General features: G+C 28.1%; 2 protein-coding genes across 2 annotated transcripts in view; one reads left to right on the top strand and one right to left on the bottom strand.

Annotated features, from left to right (window-relative positions):
- The window catches only part of LOC142327413 (uncharacterized), a 557292-nt gene that overhangs the window by 888 nt on the left and 536901 nt on the right, over window positions 1-19503 (top strand). Inside the window, exon 2 of the mRNA XM_075370452.1 lies at window positions 1664-1923. The gene's annotated coding sequence lies outside the window, so the exon portion shown is untranslated. The remainder of the gene's footprint in view (window positions 1-1663; window positions 1924-19503) is intronic.
- Window positions 1-19503, bottom strand: part of LOC142328402 (uncharacterized) — a 69192-nt gene that overhangs the window by 29658 nt on the left and 20031 nt on the right. The window lies entirely within an intron of this gene.

Raw genomic sequence — 19503 nt, 5'->3', positions numbered from 1 at the left:
TTGTTTTAAAAATTTAGATTTCTGTTTAACAACAAAACCGTTTGCCTGTGTCTACATTTGGTAATTAATAAATTAGCTATCTATTTTAGAAAGATAAATTGCCTTTGTTATTCATATGAAATGCTTTACAAATATTTTCTCACTTTTCTTGAAATTTACATTGATATGTTCTGTAGATCAAAACGGTCGGTTTTTATGTTACATGGTCAGATTTATTATTAATTTTTTTTCGACAAAAATTTAGCCAAAATGTTTGTTCTAATTTCTTTTTCATTTTTTTTACTTTTTTTTATTAAAAAAAGACTAGACTAATGAATAAATGAAAGCAATTTTTTAAATTCACTTGTATCTGTTAGCTAAAGAACATGGCTAACGGTACATAAACGAGTAATGATGAGGAGGCTGTCAATTATTTAATTTTACCTAATATTCAATTAATTATAACCACGCACGTAAACGTGATTATTGCACATATATATAAAAGTACATTCGCGTGCGTGCTTTTATAATTTTTCTTTTTTACTAAACATTTATTTTAATTTAAAGCAGAAATTTAAAAAATCGAATATTATAATTAACAATAAAAATGTAATGTCGCCGCGACCGTGTCACAGAAAGCGTACTTCCTTGCTACATAATATACCAAAGGTCTTGGGTTCGATTCCAAATCTGGAATCAAACATATTCTTCACATACTAATCAGTATGTGAAGAATTTTCCACAATTAGATTGTAACTTCTTCAATAGCTAATTATTTTAAAGAAAAACAGCTGAACTACAAATTATTATAGATTATAGAAAAGATTAACGAGTGGTACATAAGGATGTAATGATATGATTTCATTATTTCTAAATTTATCTATCGTAGCCGATTACTACTTTACGCGCGCGCGCGCGCGCACACACACACACACACACACAGATTTATTTTTTATTAATCTAACAAAAAGTAATGTTTGAAATTTAATCTATGTTTGTTCAGATTTTGTCTTACTTCGTTCTTATATAGTAATTAGATGTTAACATTGAACAAAATATTTAACTGTCTCATTTTCATTTTGATAATATACTGTTATCGTAACACAGTTAGTAGAGATAGTACAGCAAATGACTAATGTACTGAAGGTCTCTGGGTCGATTTTTAACTTGGACACCCCCAGATCACAAGGTATTCTTTTATTTTTTATATTTGTTAATATTTTATATTTTTTTGTTTAAAATTTTCAATTTGTTTTAATTCTTACTTTTTACTTTTTGCAGGGGTTTTATAATATGTCTCCTTTTTTTATTAATGTTAATATAAATATTAGTTAAGTTTTTTTTTAAATAATTTTTTATATGTAATCAAATATATTTTGATTACAATTCGAATCTTGGACCTCCAGATGAAATGCCGAGAGGCTACCACTCCGCTACGGTGATCAGAAGAGTGGTATGCTTAATTTATATCAGTATATTTTCTAAAACCTGGGTTCGATTTCTAAATGGTTTTTTAATTTAATTTTTTGATATTAATCTTTTTTTTTTTTGTTTTTAATAAACCTTTATTTAGCTATTTAACTGTTATTAATAAATAAAAATATTTACGCATAAAATGAATTTTAAATTATGTTTAACAATTTATTGTAAGATTTATTTTAATCATTTATTTTGTTTTAAATAGATCTCGAGTGTATATGTGAGGGTGCGCGCACGTGTGTTACGTAATTCATATAAAACTGTACCACAAGAACAGTAACACATTAATCTATATTGTTCAAGTTAAGACGTGTATAACCGAAGATCACCGATTGTACGCGGAGATGAACGAACATACAGTATACAGGTCTAACTCACCCTATCCAGTCGAGGTTTAAATTTACGTATCATCAATGTGTGTGTTGCTTTGTGTAGAGAAAATTAACTCTTTATTTTAACATCTTGGTATGTATTTTTTTTTACATATTTTATTTGTTCTATCTAATACATAATTATTAAAACTTAAGGATTTTAATTAAAATACGTATATATTTAATTTTTAAGTGGTCACCTATGTTTCGTTTTTTAATTATATAGTTAATATAGAATGTAAAGTATTACGTTTTTGTATTATATTTTAAAAAGTAGTATTGAATAATTTGTTTAAAACCCCTCTCTCGCTCGGTCACTCTCTCTCACACTCTCACTTTCATTCTTTCTTTCTTTCTCTCTCTCTCTGTGTGTGTCCTAATCCTTTATAAACATCAAATTATTGTTGATTTTTGTTTGATTGTTTGTATTTTTGTGTGAGTTTGCGTGCGCCCGTGCATGTTTGTGTATGTATATGTATTTTATTTTTCTGATAGTTAGTACAGTCAATTTGTATTTTTATTTGAAAATCCTTACCTACCGATTGATGTTTTTTTCCATATGTTAGGGGTGATGAGGGAAGCTTAACTCCAGATTTTAATGTTATTTTTTAATCGTTAACAAATGTGCCTAAATAAAATATGACCTTAATTAGGCGAATCTAATTAATTAGTTAGCGAATAATGTTTGTCACTGGATGTAATTCTGAAGGTAAAACGTAATAAAAAAGTTACTACGGGGGAATTTTAACTCGTTTTATTTCTATCGCGATTTTTCCGTTTTTCAAAATTTCATTGTTCATAATTAAAAGGCGAGAGCGTTGATCGACAAATGGTTTTGTCGATTGAAGGCCACGTTTGGAATATGTAAAACAAATTGTTAGGGATGTAGGATGTAGGGGGTATACCGAAATGAAACGACTAGCACTAGATAGGGAATCTTGGAGAGCTGCATCAAACCAGTCAAATGACTGAAGACAAAAAAAAAACGGTAGCATAAAATTATATTCATTTTCTATTGTAAACTATCGAATAGATTACCAATTATTTATAACCATTAGTCGCTTCTGTGTCTCCTTTAAAGCAAAGTCTTTTGATCTGTTGCGCTATCTCTCTCTCTCTCTCTCTCTCTCTGTGTATATATATATATATATATATGTGTGTGTGTGTGTGTGTGTGTGAGGGATAAAAACAAAAAAGAAAGGCTGATGTAGTATAGTTGTTAATTCTATTTTTATAAGTACATAAAAAACATGTCTGATGATATGGTCAAGAATAAAGTTAAACTCTGTGTTGTTTTGATGGTAATATTTAAAACAAAAAATGCTGTTTAGTCAATTTTCAAGGACAAAAATGAGTACGTGCTACATGAAATAAGATACACACACTATAGCTTATAATAAAAAAAAAACATACTGAAAGGAGTGAGGGAGTAAAATGAGAAAAGAATAAGCGGGATATAGAAAGACGTGACTAAACTGGACACACGTTTAATCTTTTTAACTGTTTTACAGTAGCAATTGTTCAGCTTTGCGATGAAGAAATAAATCAACACTTGTTTTATATTATTTTAAAAGTTAGTTTACCCCTAGTACACGTTTACATATAAATTATTTTTTATATTTCAAGCACAAATAACAATTGTGGTTTTATTGTAAGGGAAAATATTATTTTCTACTAAATAGTTGTATTTAAAAATAACATAATTGTGTTTCTATTTTAGTTCAGTTTAATCAAGAGCAATTCAGAAATAATATTATTTTTAAATAATCATACTAACGTTTGGTAAAACTCATCACATTTACAATACGGTAAGCGTTTAATTAAATTGTTTACTTTTACGTATTTTTAACTGATAATTATTTTAAACAAACATAATCTACACTTCTAATCGTTTTTTTTTTTTAAGTAGGATTATCGCTTCGCTGATATTTATGGTAGAGTAGTAAAAACTCAGCCTTTCACCTAGAAGATCCAGGATCGAAAATCATTTAGGCATAGTATTTATTTTACAAACTACAAATTTCCTTCCCATATTCCCACACACAAACTTCTAACTAACGTAATGATTTAATTATCTTAAAAGAAAAAGGTGTCTGTTATAACAAGAACTTTCGTAATCGTTTTATTAGGTTATTAAATTGCCTGAGTGTTTTAATTATATGATAATTAAACTGTAATACGTAGATAATCCACCTTAAAAAATATTTATAAACTTTAGTATTTCTTTTACTTACAGTTGTAATTTATATTTTTATTTTCTCAGAGAATATAAATTTATCCAATATTAAACTTACAATAGATTAAAATTTATTGTTAACCTACGTGAAAGTTACAAACATGATTTTTACGAAACATATGTAGTTAAATAATATTAATAAATAAAATAATAAACTTAAATATTATCTTACCTAAAAACTGTACAATTACAATAAAAATAGATTATCAGTAAATCAAGTAAATATTTACGCACGGGTTTAACTTCCTCTTTCAACAGAAATCAGTAGTTGACTGCTAAAACCATACTAAGCTAATTTGAATTTTTCGAATTTCTTCACTGCAAATGTTTTAATAAAATGATTTTATGAATTATTTATTCTAAGGTATTTAATTTAAATTTAAAAAAAAGAAAATAATTTATCCAAATTAATTTTGGTTAATTATATTAATTGATGAAATAATAATATCTTTTCCGTGTTAGAGAACATAAAATATAGCGAGTAAACTCTTAATATCGTCGACCAGTCAAAAACAAAGAAAAGTAATAAAGTTGTTTGTAAAACTTCTAATGTCGTGCCAATTAAGAGACATTTCTCAGTCTCATCAAAATCGGTTACTATTATGCATATCGTTTGTATGGTAACTGAAGAATTTTCTAGAAAGGAAATTCCACACGGTTTAGGACATTATTTTAAATTTATGAACATTTGATTTAATTTATTGTATACAACTTTTTTATTTTTAATATATCGGTTTAAAATTAAACATTTCTTTTTTTTAATTTATAGTTTAATGAAAACTAAATTAAAATTTCAACATGATTTTTAAAAGTACCTTGCTACAATTTATATGATGCACTTTTTTTAGATGAAATCTCGTGTTTTATTGATATTTTTAAATTTAAAATCTATTCTAGTTATTTAATAATCTTCCAGTTTACAATTTTTTTTTATTCAAAATAAGAAGGGTTTTAATTTTTTTTTCTTTGATGTTGATACATCAATATCGCGAAATTTTTATAAAATTAATTCATCAGTTTTATAAATGAACTAAAATAATTTTATTAAGGTAAAATTTATAAAATGACTTTAATGTTTTAAATAATTTTATAGGAATGCCTAATTTTTATATTATATCTAGATACATTATTTGTATAAATAGTAAATATAATTTATATGTATTTGTTCTTTGTTGCGCTTCGCTACCATTAGTGGCCTACTCAATATAAGTACAAATTTTTTAGTACAATGAACATCTCACAGGAACTATCTTAATTTTACTGTTTTATGTATTGAATACTTTAATAATTATTATTACTGAAACAGGAAATGTATTTTAGAAACTGTATTAAAAGAGAAATCTATATTTTCTTTTGAATTTTTTTTTGTCTTCATCATTTGCTTTGATGCAGTTCTCCAAGATTCCCTATCTAGTGCTAGTCGTTTCATTTCGGTATACCCTCTACATCCTACATCCCTAACAATTTGTTTTACATATTCCAAACGTGGCCTGCCTACACAATTTTTTCCTTCTACCTGTCCTTCCAATATTAAAGCGACTATTCCAAGATGCCTTAGTATGTGGCCTATAAATTTGTCTCTTCTTTGAACTATATTTTTCCAAACGCTTCTTTCTTCATCTATTTGCCGCAATACCTCTTCATATGTCACTTTATCCACCCGTCTGATTTTTAACATTTTCCTATAGCACCGCGTTTCAAAAGCTTCTAATCTTTTCTTCTCAGATACTCCGATCGTCCAAGTTTCACTTCCATATAAAGCGCCAATCCAAACATACACTTTCCAAAATCTTTTCCTGACATTTAAATTAATTTTTGATGTAAACAAACTATATTTCTTACTGAAGGCTCGTTTAGCTTGTGCTATTCGGCATTTTATATCGCGCCTGCTTCGTCCATGTTTAGTAATTCTACTTCCCAAATAACAAAATTCTTCTACCTCCATAATCTTTTCTCCTCCTATTTTCACATTCAGCGGTCCATCTTTGTTATTTCTACTACATTTCATTACTTTCGTTTTGTTCTTGTATTTTCATGGGATAGTTCTTGCGTAGGACTTCATCTATGCCGTTCATTGTTTCTTCTAAATCCTTTTTACTCTCGGCTAGAATTACTATATCGTCAGCAAATCGTAGCATCTTTATCTTTTCACCTTGTACTGTTACTCCGTTACTTAAAAAAAAATTATTTAATTATTTTGTTAGATCTTCACTAAAAATCACATCCTATAGAAGTTTATACTTTTTATCTTCTATCTTTGTTCTTTTTATTACAATTCTTTTAAGTTTATAAGTTAATGTAATTAATACTTCAGCACGTATCAACTAATCACCTCGCCAATCGCCGAGGTGGAGTAGTAATATCTTCCCTTTCATCCGAAAGATCCCGGTTTCGTATACCGGTCAGGCTTGAAATTTTAATTCACTTCAAAATGTCAATACCATACTTCCACACACAACCTCCAACCTAATATAATAAATTATTGAATTAAAATAGTAAATTCATTTCTGCGAGTAAGCCAGGTTTTGTACTCGTCGAGTTGAAGTGTTATATATTTTTCAGTTATTATCGTTACACTTCTTAACCTTCCTCTGTTGAAAAAAGAATTTAGGAATTACTTTTAAAGAAGATTACATTTTTTGTATTAATTTTATATTTAATCTTTAGGCTTCGGTTACAGCTTGGACAACACTCCATATGTGTAATATCTGTATCAGTTTTACGCATTAAAAAAATAACCATAAATTGAAGATTCTATTATAAATTGCACGCATAATCCTTATAAAAAAAAATAAGTACGTAAATTTAGACTCAATTTGATTCTCACAGAGTTCAATTTTTCTAATGTAGGTTTTGTCTATAATTAAGTTAATTTAATTAAAAAAACAAACCAATTTACATCCATGCTGCTTATACGTGTATTTGAAATATAAAATAAATAAATAAAAATGATAAAAAAATAAAAAGTAGAATAAAAATCTCGGAGGGTGTGAAAAAGAAATAAACCGAATGGCTTTACTTTAGACAGTATTAAACATTTGTAAATTATTATTATTATTATTGTTGTTAAACGTGTTTTATGCAGCCGCGCGTTCGAGACGGCAGTTGTGTAGTTTAACCTTGAAACAGTTGTACGTCTCATAGCAACTGGAGTAGTAGACAGCGCGTCGGCGAGCAGTTTTGCCTACGATAGCGCAGTATAATTTGTAAAATTATCTCTCGATAAATAAAACGAATATTTATAACCATTTCTTTTTTTCTTTTTTTAATTTATTTTAATCGTATTGACAACATACAAAGTATATATATATTTGTTCCTTTCCTCGGGTCATCCGTTATGTATTTGCTTCACAAGATGAGATAAAATGATAATTTTGTAGCGTGTAAAAATGCCATGCCATGCCTAACCGGGATTCGAACCCGGGACCTCCGGACAAAAGGCTAAGACACTATCACTCGCGCCACGGAGGCCGACAAACGTCAGTTACTATTCACCCAATTTTATTTAGGTTATGATTTTTAATTTTTCATGTTATGAATTTTGATAATGTAAGATAACGTAACCGGAAATCGAACCCTTGAATTCTTTACTATACAAAAAGAACGTTAATTCAGATGCAACGTCACTCTGACTGGTTTAACAATACATACGAGTAAGTTAATAAAACATTGTGTGTGTGAGCGCGCGCGCCCTCCATTATTCTTTAATTACGCAACAGACTTAAAACTTGAAATTTTTTGTACATCACGAATTCATTCTTTTGATTTCATTGACCCAAAAAATGTACGGGAAGAGTATTTTTTTTTCAAAAAATTTACTGCATTAGAAATTAAATCAGTTGACACGCTTCACTAACAGTCAACACATAATACGTATTGAAATGGTAACAGGATACAATTTTCTTGTTTTTTTTGTTTTTTTTATTACTACCGTTCTGGTTGACAAAACAATTGATTTATATCCAAAAGGTTCTGGATCCGAATCCCGTTATTTTTTTACGTACGAAAATATTTATCTACCTCACTGTCATAATTAAAAAAAAAAAAATTGATGTGGGACACCACATGACTTCCTTGTATGCCTATTAAATTACATATACACATTTTTGCTTCATTTGGTATAAACTTATTTCATTTGAAAGTGAAATACGATCCTCTAATTCTATAATAAAGAATTTTTTGATTTTTTTTTCTTCATATTATTGAATTATTATTTATTGTAATTTTTTTACAATCACAGGTTAATAAATTAAATTATATTTACACGTTTTTTTTAAAATGAAAAAGTATGTAATTTTATTTCATAAAAAGTCATGATATTTTTTTCTTGTTGGTTATTACTGAATTATTATTCATAGTAAAAGTTTGTTTACAATGAGAGTTTAATAAATTAATAAATCAACATATTTAAATAAAAGAAGTTAAAAAAAGGAGATGAAGTCTGATTCAAACCGATGTGCCTTCTCCTTGTAAAATCCAAATATTTCATTAAACTTTTACTTGGCTATAACTCTGGAACCGATGAAAATAAGTACCATTTATGATATATCGTTGAAAAGCTCTCAATCAGGGCTTATTACTGCAGTTAAGAAATAGTGGGCTTTTTTTGGACACTTTTGGTTCAGTCGATTGCAATAAAAAGGAGGAGTGCACAACTAGATGTTACAACAGTCCTAAATCCAAAATTTCAACATACTACGGTTAATAGTTTTTAAGTAATGCGAGATACATATATAAGTACAGAGGTCACGCCGAAACTGTCAAATGGATTCAGGGATGGTCAAAATGAATATTTTGGTTGAAATCTGAAAAGGGAAATTTTTCGCCATCACAATACTTCCTTTACTTCGTACAAGGAAGTAAAAAAGGTCTGAAATACTCCTTACCTGTGCATGTGTTCCCACGCTCGGTATGAGGTAAAAAGACAGTAATATTATTTTTCGCTTAAGATGCAGTCTAGTACTACAATTAGTTACCCAACGTAACTTCGCACGGGCGTTGCTCTATGTTCAACCCTGCGGCACATTTATGCATAATCATATCTCGGATAATTATAACAATAAAAAAATATTACAATTTAAGTACAGTTTATTATTTTTTAATTTTAATGAAATGAAAATAATAAATAATAATTTTTTAAGACGCTAAAAAATTATATGCAACAGTCCCCATAAAATACTATTGGTGGAGAAGATCATTAATTTTGTAAGTTTAATTAATTTTTAGTAAAATGACTATAAAACTTTTACGATTTCCAAATTACTTTCATATAATCTTTATTTTTATGAAGGAACAGTTTGAGAGTGTAATTGCAGAAAAACGTTTTTGTGAACAAAACAGTCGAAGAATCGATAACTATTTAAATTAACGGGTTGGCTAATTAGCTTTATTTTTTGTTACGAGTTAATAATTAGTAAATGAATAAAATATAATGAAAAAATGTCGGCCTATATCTAGCGCAAATATAAAACAGAATAACATTTCCTGAATGAACTGAGGAAACACACACGACGAAAGAGCGGTAGAATCAGTGGAGAGTTCTGGGTTTAATCCCGGCAAGATTTGGTATTTTTCATACGCTTTAAATCTATGAATTGAGAAGGTAAAATTGATTAAGTGAAATGCTAGCGCATTACGTCATTATTTACCATCGGCTGTGAAATTACGTAACTAATAACTTCGTTACAAATACACTCTTGCTTAAATCCGAGTCTTGGTTCAACAAACAATATTTTAATATTTATTTTTATTTATCTCTTAGATTTGTCACCGCTTTTAAGTCGAAAAATGTTTTAGATATGGAGGTCCGAATAATCGACGTTTTAATGAACATTAATCTCAGATTATATTTTTTAATTTGATTCAGAATTAATTTCTGTTTTTTGTTATAAGAAAATCTCTGGTAACTCGAGTACTTAAAACAAGCAATAATTTATACGTTATTTATTTTTTTATAAAAAATAGTAAAATGATAATATAATGATTCGTTATTAAATTAAGAAAAAAAAATTATATAATCTTTATTTTTATGAAGGAACAGTTTGAGAGTGTAATTGCAGAAAAACGTTTTTGTGAACAAAACAGTCGAAGAATCGATAACTATTTAAATTAACGGGTTGGCTAATTAGCTTTATTTTTTGTTACGAGTTAATAATTAGTAAATGAATAAAATATAATGATAATGATATAATAAAATATAATATTTATTTTTATTTATCTCTTAGATTTGTCACCGCTTTTAAGTCGAAAAATGTTTTAGATATGGAGGTCCGAATAATCGACGTTTTAATGAACATTAATCTCAGATTATATTTTTTAATTTGATTCAGAATTAATTTCTGTTTTTTGTTATAAGAAAATCTCTGGTAACTCGAGTACTTAAAACAAGCAATAATTTATACGTTATTTATTTTTTTATAAAAAATAGTAAAATGATAATATAATGATTCGTTATTAAATTAAGAAAAAAAATTATAAAAATTTTACCATAAGTAATAAAAAATTTTTTTTATTCATTTCCTTACTGGGTTAGCTTGTTGGAAGATTTATTCTATGAAAATGAATTGAATAAGATATAAGACAAATGCAACGCAGCGATTTATCTGATACCCAACTGTGGCGAGTACACTGGCAAGGCGGGAAAAAAATCAGTTTAAATGGCAACATAGCGTCTGTCATAGCATCAGTAAATGTTATAACTGTGTTTTATGAATACAACTCCCTATTACGAATATTAATGTCTGTACGTTAACCGAAACGAACGGGTGTCTTACATAATTTTGAAGTAATTTTCAGTTTAAGTAAACCTTATTATCTCTTTATAAATAATATATTAATTAAATTTTTATTTATTTGTATAATCACACACGCGCGCACAATATTAATTATATATATTGAAATGTATTACTCTGTATAAATTTATTTTTTTCTCATTCAAATTTGTTATAGCAAAACCTTTGCAATTACAAAAATAAAAACTGATAGAATGTTCTAAATTTTTTTTGTATAAACTTCGTTAAAATTTTATTGGTAGCTCCGCTCCTATATATATATCGTTACATATATGTTATATCGTTATCGTATATATATAACGTATATCGTTATATATATGTATATCGTTACCAGACTTAAAACATGTAAAATTACATGTTTAAAAACTTTCTTTTTACACAGAAATACACTTTGCTTATATCACGTACTGTTAAATTTGATATACGATGGACGTATTTTACTTCTCTGGTTAATTAATGGTCAAATAACCCAAAGTATAACCAAATATTTAACTTGTTTCGTTTTATTTGCTTTTTTTATATTGTTTTGCTACTATTTAGAACTATTTGGATACATTATTAAGAGATAAATACTGTAAATTAATTAATTTATTATTATTAAATTTATTAATTTATTTTGTAAAAATAAATGAATTTAATCTCGAGTCTAACATTTTTAACCTGATAAATAATTTGAATAGTACAAACAAAGAATAAAGCAATTGCAAATTTTTACTAACAAAAAACAAAAAAAACAAAAAATTACTATACTGAAATGAAAGATTTGAATAATTTTTCATTTCAATATTGCCAACATTGACTACATAATACTGTTATTACCATATTTGACAGGCAATCATTTCCAACTTTTCAAAAAAAAGTAGACTAAGGTGTGGTGTGAAAAAAAAAATAATTTTTTCTGTATTCATCAGATTTTTTAATATTGGGTTAACCTGAACACACATTTCATAAGCAGTACGAAGGAGATAATCAATTAGTAACTTTTCTAACAAAAGCTTATGTTTTCTAAAACGTGAAACGATCCAAATGTTTTATGATAAAAGCCAACTGCATTTTAACTTAATTACAAAAACAAAACTGAAATTAATTTACTAAATTATGCTATTATATTTGTTTCATCTTACATGATGCTGTATATATATATTCTAGTTCTATGGTGCAATTAAAGAAAAGTGTTCATAGGATGTCAACTGGTCATTTTAATACTAGGGTCAATTTCCCATCTAATTATGCCATCAGTATAAATAAATATTAAATAGAGTCTCGGAGGTTCAAATGTGATAATTTCATCATTTGACTCTCCTGCAATGTTGATGGCAGTTTTAGGAGATAATTACTTGTAAGCCTTGCCAAAAAACTGTAATTGTTTTTCAATTAAATAATTTTATATATATATATATATATATATATATATATATATATATACTCATAATTTTTTGAAAGTTCAAATAATTCATTAACATACTGACTAACTGTGCTAATTAAATTTAATATGAAAAGAAATTTAAACCAACAAAACACAGTAAATAGATAAGTTAATATGGTAAGTTTAACTTATCTATCATTAAATATATATACAACTGTATAATATAACTATATACCTAAAATAAATATATATATATATATATGTACTTATTTACAAGATGTAGTTATACTGTACAGCTACACAATATATATTAAAAAAAGTATGTTAAGCAGGTCTAATTTTGCATGTCAGGGTTTTTGCAGCTACAAAGAATTCATGGACCTTCTCTAACTTAAATATAGAGTTTTAGTACTAAAGCATTCCAAAATCATTAAGGTACTTGTGTACATAATCTGTTTTTTCCTTATCTCCAGACTGGATTAACTGATTTAGATAAAAATTTAAATTATTTTTTCTTTATATGAGACACTGATACCAATTTATTTTGGACGCAATTGTTTAAATAGGGAGATATGGACCTTATGAATCGTGTATCTCAAAATTTTACTCAGAATAGATAAACGCTTTCATATAATTTAATGTCTCTTTAAGTAAGTACGATATTTTCTGATAATAATTCAAACCCCTCCATAAATAGGAGGCATAAAAAATCTTTTTCTTTTTTGTTTTTTCTGGTCACAGTCACATTTTTATACTAATTAGATGGTTCCATTACATTAGCAATTCACTTTGACTATGTGTTTGAGTAATTTCATTCAGGAGTTCCTCATTTTCGTTTGTTAGAAATGATCAAGGGTGTGTGATAATATTATCAACATGGGTTTAGTATCTTAAAATTTTACTCTGAGTAAAATAATTTTTTACATAATTCTTTACTTGCAGACTAGTGTTGCACTTATTTTTTTTTCTTAATGGTAGTAGGTAAAGCTCTCGATAATGAGAGTTGTAATTCTTTCTGAATCACAAAATAATAAAATACTTTTGACTCCTTTCTAATCAGAATAAATCAAGTTTACACAGCCATTTTCACAATATGTATAACTAACAAATTTGTTTAAAAACTTACTCAATAAATTAACATCAAATATGCAATATCCATCCCCTGATCCTTTAGAACTTCTGTAACAATCTAAATTCAGTTTCTTTTTCGAAGACCTACTGGGCCTATTTACATCTATCTGGTGGCGGCTGATTTGTTGTAATTGATAGATCTTTTACAAAATTAAATTTGAGAAAAATTAAAGAATTTCTTGCTGGTGTAACAAATAGCTTCCATCTGTCTTTAATTTCTTTAATACAACTAGATTGTCACATCCTGTTATAAGATCAACATAAAAGTTGTTCCAATTAAAATTGGTTTATTAGATTGATTATGTATACCCAGAAATCCAGCAAGAATATAGCCTAGACTTGATTCTTCAATGATTAGATATTGAGAACTTTGAATGAATTTTTTGGTTTTAAAAGACTACGGTAAAATTGTGCACCATGAAGAATATTCATTTTAGAAGAATGTTGAAATATTAACTTCATTTTTTATATATCTACATAGATTTCTATTTCTAAAAATCACTTTGTCTTCCTTACAACAGATATCAACATTTATATTCAATATCTTTTGTAACAAAACATTAAAATTTTAAAATAAACATATTAAAAATAACTTATTTTCAGTACATCAACTATATTAACAAAGAACATTACCACCAAAACATTAACACTTATCACACCAAACAAGCGGTTTCTACTCAATTCAACATTGATTTACATTGCTGCCAGCTATAAAACACATAAATATGTTGATAATCAAATATTTGTATAGTATTTATTAGCAGGCTTGAAGTAAATTTATGTTCCTTATCAAGACTTATCTTGCTTTGTATAAAAGTAAAACAATAGCTCATTAAAAAAATTTCCATCATTTTTTGTGGGGGAATGGCAATTCCCCCACAATCTCAGCAATTCTTTTATCTGGATTCAAATCATCATTAGACGTGGTATTTTTTATATGCAACATAATTTATATTTTGAATTTCCATATACAAATTTGAGGGTTTGTAATAATAAAAACAAAAATTAATTCACCCTGTAATTTAAAAATGAATCGCATAACTTGACTGGGATAGCCAGGAAAATTATGCAATTCACTGCCAGCTTTTTTATTTTTCAATAAAACAATGAATGGATCATCAAACGGTATTAATTATATGAACCAGAAACCTCAAAAAATTAATGAATCGCAGATTTTTTTAAAATGTCAAAATATTAATCCTACTTCTTAGCAGATTTCTAAAGAATTTGAAAATCTGCTATTGCCCCCAGTCTTGTTTATATGCGTAAATGTGTATATATAAAAAGTTTTTATCCACCCTACCAGACACAAATCTTAACTGACTTTGACAAAATTTCCATCCCTGTGGTGGGGGAAGTAGGCGGTGACCAAGAAGTTCTACACATTTGGAAGTTAGTAATCATGCAGCGTTGGACAGGTGAAAAGAGAGGTTTCGTTGCTACAGCATACTACCATAATGGTGCAATGCAGTGTTTGAAGGTAGGCTGCAGGCTATCTAAGAATTGTCAGGCAAGAAAATGTATAAATGTGTGACAGAATTATTACATCTACGTATTTCTGACATACATTATTCCATTTTATAACTTTCCTAACCAGTTCTGACACCACTGGTAAAAGCGACTACCTGCATGAGTCTACGATAGGTTAATAATCCTTCATGATTATTCAATCAAGTTAACAGTCTCATAATTTAAGTAATTAGTTTCTCTATAAGATTGTTTCAGAGGTAGAGTAGTTTTTACAGTTTTTAATTCTTTACTTTTTGTTTAATGGCCAAAAAAGCTTCATTACAATGAAAAGTAATTATTAAACTATTTAAAATTACTAAGTTTAAAGTCAATCGGTGTTAATAGTTGAGAGATATTCAACATTATTTTTAAATAGTTTTTGCCTCATATCTTGAAAACTCGTCGACCAAAAAAGTTGAAGATTGGCACAAATATATTCCAGCTTAGATGTGATTTTTACGCAGTACCCATATATTATTCTTTAGTAAACTGTAATTTTTTTAACTATGTTGAATAACATTGTACTTTATCTGTCCAGTTATTGAAATAAATGATTACTCCCATAAATAAACTTTCAGTTCCCAAACAACAAGGAGGCTGAATGGAACCCTAACTAAAAATATCCATTTTTTAAACTTACATATTCATGACTGAAAAGTATTCATCTGGATGACATTGAACTTTAAAAAAGGGACCCATGGAACCTGTTTTAAGTGTATATAAAAAAATAATGGTGGGGTTTCAAACGGTCATTGATTTGGAACAATCGATGAAATATCTGAAGTATAAATAAAAATGAAGAAAAAATTAGAAAAGTATTTGTGATATAAAAATACGGTTTAGTACAAACACAAGCGTACTATTTTACAATCCATGATATAAGATGTTAAAGAAGTAAACACCCTACTGAAGCAATCATATCCAGGAAAAAACATTGAATTTGTGAGAACAAGTCTTTTGCATAACTCAAAAAATATCACTATGAAAATGTTTTATAATTTTTTTTGGAAGGTGTTCCAAAAAAACTTTACAATCTGTTATAGAAATGATTATGTTTTACTGATTATAAAATTCAGGCGTTCATAAAAATTTTACAGGGCAAAATTAAACAATTTAAATTCACTAAGACATTTTGGGTAAAGTTGGTCATGATGGGGAGATTTAAACAAGTTTATTTTCAGTAATAAAGCTACATTTCATGTTTCAGGATGAGTACATAATATTTGAATATGGGGTAATGAACCTCCAAATGTTGTCATTAAGGAAAACCAGGTGACTTCCCAAAGGTTAACATGTGGTGCACAGTACAATGAGACAGAGTTATTGGTTCATTCTTTTTTGCTTAATTAGAAACTTTCCTGGATATGTTAAAAGTGTATGTAGTGCGCCTCAAATACTGAAGAATTCCATTCTTCTTAAACTAAGCTTCATCATGTTTTGTCATATTAATGCAGGATTACCTAAGTGAAACATTTTGTCAATAATAGGTCAGATAAGAGTGGATCCTACTTAGCGTAACTTCAATGTTCTTCAGATCTTATCCCTGTAGATTTTTATTTGTGGCATTATTTAATTATCCCCAGATTAAAAAAGAATTTTTCCATAAATTCATTTACGTAAATGATATATATTTCTTTTTAACAGAAATTTTTTTTATTTTATTGATTTAGTAATTTTTTTTTCATAAAAATAACACTTTTTTCAATTTTACAGAATGAGAAAAGAATAATGCTATTACGGCTAATTACAATTTATGATAAAAGTATTGAATATGGAGAACAGGTAATATTAACTACTATCTAAAATTATATATTAATTGTAAAATGGTTGTTATATTTTTATATAAAAGGTGATAAATATTAGAACAATTTTGTTGGTAGTATTGAGTAAAATACAATCCTGCACTTAGGCTTCTAACTGCTAATTAATAGATAGAATTATGAAAGTATTTTAATATTTTTAAAGCTTTCAGAGTTCTATAAATTAGATAAAAATTATTATATAGTCACAGTTCCATTTAGAATATATATTTATTGTTCTGATGTATACATTGATTTTCTGTTCCAACTTTTTTTTTTCTCTGCTCTACTTGGGATGGATTTTCATTAAACCTTAGCACGGACCTAGCAGAGTGTCCCTTGACACTATCGAGCCTCCCCACCCACTGGCTGTATATCCAGTACGGTAGCTCGGCTCACCGGTTCGGATCTTATGAGTTTCTTCTTTTGGGACCAGGTCTTAACAAGATTTTTTTTTATTAATCCCTATCCCTTAATCTATTTCCTCTATTCATCTCCTGACTTTCATCGTATTTTCTGCCTGGGTAAAACTAACAATAGAGAGTTGTCTACCATCAATTTCGATTCATAAACATATCCGGGTAAGACGAGTGCTGTGGATTTCGTCTTTGTTTGCCACCAGCCAACCAGAGAGGGGTAATCTGGACCCGACTATGTCGTTCCCGGGTTCCTCTCCAGCCGTCGGTTGTCTTTTAATCTTATATCAGTTCCTGGAGCCAACCCTTGCTATCTGATTCTTTCATATTTAATATTACGGTAATCACGTTCTCTGTTTTTCTCCATTTCTGTGTATCACGAATATGAGGTGTTTTCTGCGATATTAGAGAGTCAATGTGTGTGGTTATAGACACAGTTTTTTATCGGCATTCCTCTTCTGAGTTTGTAGCAACTTATGTAATATTTAAGGGCGGACAATATTAGCGTATTACTACCTCCCCTTTTGATTGCAATCGACTTGACCAGAAGTGTCCGAAAAAACTCATAATCCAAAAAAAATTGCATTTTTTTCTTAACTGCAGTAATAAGCCCTTATTAATAACTTTTCAACGATATGTCATAAGCGGTACTTATTTTCCTCGGTTCCAGAGTTATAGCCAAATAAAATTATAATCGATGAAATATTTTGCTTATACAAGGGTTATACAGGGTTATACAAGGCTTATACAAGGGTTGCTTATACATTTTTATAAATGTGTCATTCAGTCGCTAAACACATGTCAAGACTTAAATATTTTTTCAGAAACGTCAAAAGAAATACTAGTATAATTATGATAGCTACCTGATTTAGAAGAAAGAAGCATTTGGAAAAATATAGTTATAAGAAGAGACAGACTTATAGGCCACATACTAAGGCATCCTGGAATAGTCGCTTTAATATTGGAAGGACAGGTAGAAGGGAAAAATTGTGTAGGCAGGCCACGTTTGGAATATGTAAAACAAATTTTTGGCATGTAGGATGTAGAGGGTATACTGAAATGAAACGAGTAGCACCAGATAGGGAATCTTGGAGAGCTGCATCAAACCAGTCAAACATACCGTCACTGTTGGTGAATTTATTATTCTGATTCAATACGTTATAACCTAATCTGAAATTAAACTCGATGTCATCACCGATCCAAGTTCGGTCGATATAATAATTTGAAACTTAACGTTACTATTACTTAAGTAAAAAACAAATCCATCAAAAATTTTTCTTGTAATTTTTATGTTCATATGAATTACGTTTAGGGTTAAAATACAATCAAGGATTAAAATTAAAAAAATCATTTACTTCTACTGTATCGTTGCAGTCATTCGCTATCAAATCATCTAATTCATTATTTTAAGGCGTAATAGCATAAATAGTTAAGTTAACATCATTAACATATCTCATGAGAAATGAAAAATAAACACAATAGCAATAATAACAACACAATTAAATAATAAATCTTAAATACCCGATTCCTGTCGGGCTAAAATTAATATCTGTTATCTGAACAATCAATTAAATACGTAAAATATTAAATTTTGTTACCCGTTAAAAAATTAACGCCTACACAATTATAGTGAAACATAATGAAAAAGAGTAAATCAGAATCAACGTATTTTATTCATCGTTTTTTACTTCGGTTTTTTAATCCGTTTTACAGTCTTTATAGTGGATAATACTATTTCGCTATAAAAACATCTATATCTGTTTATAGTTTTATTCGGGTCATTTTATCAAATAATATCGCAATACTAATTTTACGTAACATTTGCATTCTATTTCTGTTAAACGTACGAGAAAAGATAAAATATTTACTGAAAGTGAACGCTGCATTTAGGGATGAAAACTTACTTAATCAGGTACAGTTACTTAATTCACATAACCTCATTAAATCTATTCGGTAGAAGAGAAAGAGTGTGTCTACGAGCGAATGTGTTATATGATCTCGATAATTAGACGCAAAAATTGTTTTACTATTTAATTTAATTGTATTTTTAAGGGCTCCTTTTTGCATTTTGTTACAGATATATTTATTGATCGGTCAACTTATACTGTACTGTTTAATGTTTGTGGTAGCTTTATATAATAAAATAATAACTGAGGTAATAAATTAATAGGTCAATTTAAAATATTTAATTAATCTATCCGTATACAATCTACCGATTAAAAAAAAACAACAAAAAATGTGGCATATTTCATTGTAGTGTTTCTAATTCTGGTGTATATTATTATATTGTTTTTTGGGATAATATTTAGATTTCAAATAAAATAAAAAACAAACGTGTAATATTAAATCGATTTTATTACGAGACCGGTAAAGGATTTTGAATTTCAAGGAACGATTTATTTAGGTTCAACGGCACAAAACAATCG

This window comes from Lycorma delicatula, chromosome 7 (assembly GCF_047948215.1).
Source record: "Lycorma delicatula isolate Av1 chromosome 7, ASM4794821v1, whole genome shotgun sequence".
In the NCBI taxonomy this organism is placed as follows: Eukaryota; Metazoa; Arthropoda; class Insecta; order Hemiptera; family Fulgoridae; genus Lycorma; species Lycorma delicatula.
The sequence above is the reverse complement of the archived record's forward strand: the minus strand, read 5'-3'. Positions and strand labels throughout refer to the sequence as shown.